Genomic DNA, 4,306 nt, shown 5'->3' on the forward strand with positions numbered 1-4,306 from the left:
GCAATGTTCTTCCGACGTCTGATTTCTTTTTAAAAAATGCGTTTCTAAAGTGCATAAACTTTTGGGATTGACTGTATAGCCAATACATCCTTAAATATAAACCTACTGTTATTCATTGTCACGAGATAAAATGATGTAGGAATAACAGAAGTGAAATTAAAGATTATGCAGTCATTCACACAAATTCTAAATTTACAATTCATTCTTCCCATCAATTTTACTCGACAATCGATTATTCAAAAGAGAAACGTCATTGAATCGCCAGATTTCATGTACTTTATCCTCCATTAAGATTTTTGTGTGGAAATGGAGATTCGATCGAGCATCTCTTTCTCAGACAGGCTCGGGTACAGTCGTCAAGGATGATCGACGCGTCGCGGAGATAAGAGGGAGAGACGCGGTGGCGAGGGTGGGATTCTCCTCGGCACCCCAGGGTCCATTGACAAATTTGCCAGCGGGCAAAAAGCCTGCTTGGTATGCATCCCTCGCTCGGTCCATCGGCCGTGTGCACTACCGAGGTTCGCGTGTGCGTGACGTGTGTCGTGCGTCAGCTCTCCTTTATGCTACCGTGAAATATTCCACGTGTGGCTCGGATCATCCTCCCACATATTTTTACATTTTTCAGTATTTTAATATTGTAAGACTGCAAACAGTGTTCATACACTTACGTTTCATACAATATTAATGATTTATCCTGTTTATTAGAATTTAGAGGATCTGTGTAAGTACGATTCCAATTAGGAATTTCTGTGAGCACACGTAATTATGAAACGGCAATTACGAGGAATGTAGTGGTTAATCCGGTGAACCAAGCGGGCGGATTAAACTGTAGGGGTTGGAAAATGTAAGACTGGTGCCCTGGAAACCTACTCGTTGCTCCCAGCTAGCCGCGTTGTCGTCCGCGTCGCGCCGTTTACAAGCGATTCCGACCCTTGTCGCTAATTGGTTATCGACCCTGTCTCGGCTCCTTTCGAATTCGTTCCGTTCAACCGCCTCTTATTATTCCCACTTGTTCTGGAACGAGGGCAGCCGGATCGATCCTCGTAATTACAGCTGGAAACTAATTTCCGCGCTTCGTGCCCGGAATCACTTCTTCCCGGTGAAAGTCTCTCGAAGATCGGCGGAGGGATATCGTTCTCTCACGGTGAACTACAAGTTGCAGTTGCACGAAATTCCGTTTCAATAACGTCATTAAAGTTTCACGAGTTTCCTGTTTCAATTTTATAAAGCTACACGAGACATTGTTTTTGAAGGGAACAATAATAGTCAGAAGTCGTAAACTGGTGTAGCTCTTCTTAGGACGGAAAGTGCGATAGCCACTTGAAAGATGTTCGATCGAAACGAGAAATAGAATTTCCTGGGTCCCACTTCGACTTTAATTCCACTCGCACTTTCCCCTTCGTTTTCCACTCGCCCTCGTCGTTCCTTCCTCTCGTTAGGTCGGCCGTGTATCGAGTTTGCGCTCGACATTTTCCAATGGAACACTCGAACCCCCTGGTCGAGTACCAGCGTGTTCCACGTACTCGAAACTCGGACAATGCTTGGTTCGATTTTGCCTCGAGCGTCCCCACCGTTTCTTTGACTCGCTCGTTACTTTCGCTGAAAAGGGAAGACGGTGGCTTATGAATGGGGTTGGGACTGTATTATTTATTCGAGGAAAAGTGTGTAATTTCATTCTCACAATTGTTGGATAGGTTCAATAATTCAGTAAGGCTCCGGTTCGTTCGTCGAGGGTAGCTAGAAGTACTTGTAAAATTCGCAGACGTGCTCTCAAGCGAACATGTACTTCTGTACACGGTTCCTAGACAATTTTCCAACAAATGTAAATAGAACAAGATCGAACAGTAGGTTTATTCGCGGAACGACTTTCTAAGCGATTTAAATCCTTCGCACTCGGCGATGAAGTGCGAAGTTTCGACAGCGAAAGGGAGAGTTTTCGGTGGAAAGTGGCTTTAGACCGTAGGTACGGGAGGGTGAGCAGAGGTCGGAATTAGATTTGGCACACGGGGAGCGGCCAACCCCAACGCACGGCGCGCAACATCGGGGAAACATCTTCAAAGCGGTTCGAATTTCATCGTTCCACGAGTGCCTCGCCTCTCACCTTGAATAACCTTGCCGGAGACGCATTGTGTAACTGGTAATTGTAGTTTGTCCAAGCAATCCATTTCGCTTTCCATCTCAGCCCCTCGGGTTCAATCCCTTGACGTATCTTTGGCTACCCTCTTCTTTTCACATTTTTTTTTACACGTATCCTTCGTTTAATTCTTTCATCTTCGCTTGAATCATGACATCCACGCTGTACTTAGATACTCGTTACTTCCATAAGATCGTGAATCATTATTTTATGCCGAATTCGAATGAGAAACCGTTCGACTGGATCTTCGTGAATTCTTAAACTCGTGAAAAATGTCGATCTTTCACCGGGAAGCTCGAAGGAAAAAACGAGGAGAGGCTAGAAATTCGACGTGGTACCACCGAAAGGGGGCGAGAAGCAAACGCCACGTGCAGGAAATTGATTAAAGAAGCGAGCCCATCGACCGATACCCTGGGGACGTCTCTTTTGTATTAGTAAACCGAGAATTCGATTGAACATCGCCGCCACGGCAGTAAGTAAGGATGGACTTGTCCCTCGTCCCTGTGGCATCAAAGACAGAGCCATCCGGCTGACCGTGTGTCCCTTTTTTTTTCTGATCTTTCTTCACTGCCCCTGGTTTTACGATCGGGCGACACCTACCGAAACATGTAAATGCGACTTAGAATCCCCTTAGCCCCGTTATAAAAGCGATCCACGCACGCCTCTTCCCACGTCCCCTGCGCTGCTTTCTCGACCCGACTCGCACGTTACAGCAGGATTACGCCGATAACATATTCGAAACGAAGACTAAGCGCCTGGATGATCGACGGATAGACAGATAAAACACTGGCACGTACTTTATCCTACCTTCGACAGTCGCATTGTATCTAAGTCAGTTTTTCTAAACGTTATTTCAAACACGATTTGTTTAAAGAATTGCGAGAAAATAACACGAAAGGCTACTTTTATACAGTGGAACGTGGGATAGTCTAATCGGTTTGGAAAAGAAGCATCGATAAAACATTGAGAGGGATGGTCAAAGCATAATTTGCCGTTCCCGAAGGCGTCGTTCGCGAGAATCATCCCTTATAAGTTTTATTCTCGCCCTCGCTTCGGATTTTTACGACGCGCGCGCCCCCGTTCCGAGGGAAACATGTAAATACTTATGACGAACACCGCGTATGGACGATTTCGTTTCACGGCGCGACTGACACACTGGTCCCACCCCACGCGCGGTAGTGTAAAGATACGAGTTTCATGGCGGCCAGTTTTTTTACGACGCCTCTTTAGAGATATTTCATTCGCCCCTTCGATTTTACCGGGGATAAAAATGAACCAAAAACGTTCAATGTTATTCTCCTCTATTCTCTATCTGCGAAGATCAAGCAAATTAAGAAGGATCGCAATTCTCTCAGGGAAAGAATAAGAAAAGATGATTTATCGCGCTAGGGCGAACATCCGATCCTCCTTTTATTACCCATTCGGGCACTTAGGATTTATCGAACGATTCCGCCTCGTTAAAGTTTCGCCAACTGCCATAATTTCAAGCGTTACGCGAATCGGCAAGTTTCCTTGTGATCCGAAGCGTCTTGCGTTTGTCGTTCGAGATGGCTCACAAATTTTTATGCTACCTTAACTTCCGGGCTAGAATCGTTGAGAACTGTTTACATTGCCAGTCATGCAATTTTACAAACGGAATCATTTGATCGAATGACATTAGGTAAAGGAGGTAGTAGGACGTGTTTGAATTATATTGGATTGTGACATATGGCACATATGACAAATCGTGTTTGAAATAACGTTTAGAAAAACTGACTTAGATACAATGCGACTGTCGAAGGTAGGATAAAGTACGTGCCAGTGTTTTATCTGTCTATCCGTCGATCATCCAGGCGCAATAGGACAAAACGAATTTTGGAACCACTACTTGGAATATTTACAATCACTTTTGAAACTTAATACGTAGAAGTGAGACAAGACGGCAGTGGCTGTCCAGGTTTAGCCCCTCACTAATTAATCGCGCTACAATACCTGGATAAATTCCGATCTGGTATAAAAGCCATTCAAACGTATGATATATTTTTCACAATAAATGATTTAGTGAATTTTCATAACTTTTCAAGCCTTTCTCTTAATCCAACGTTTTCTCAATTCGCTTAGAGGCGTCATAATAATATTGTCCCAGTTCTGATTCCATACTTGTCCTACTACACCACTCGTTCAGATTAAATG

The sequence above is a fragment of the Ceratina calcarata genome, unplaced genomic scaffold, assembly GCF_001652005.2.
Source record: "Ceratina calcarata isolate Rehan_Ccalc_2016 unplaced genomic scaffold, ASM165200v1 scaffold78.2, whole genome shotgun sequence".
NCBI classification, from domain to species: domain Eukaryota; kingdom Metazoa; phylum Arthropoda; class Insecta; order Hymenoptera; family Apidae; genus Ceratina; species Ceratina calcarata.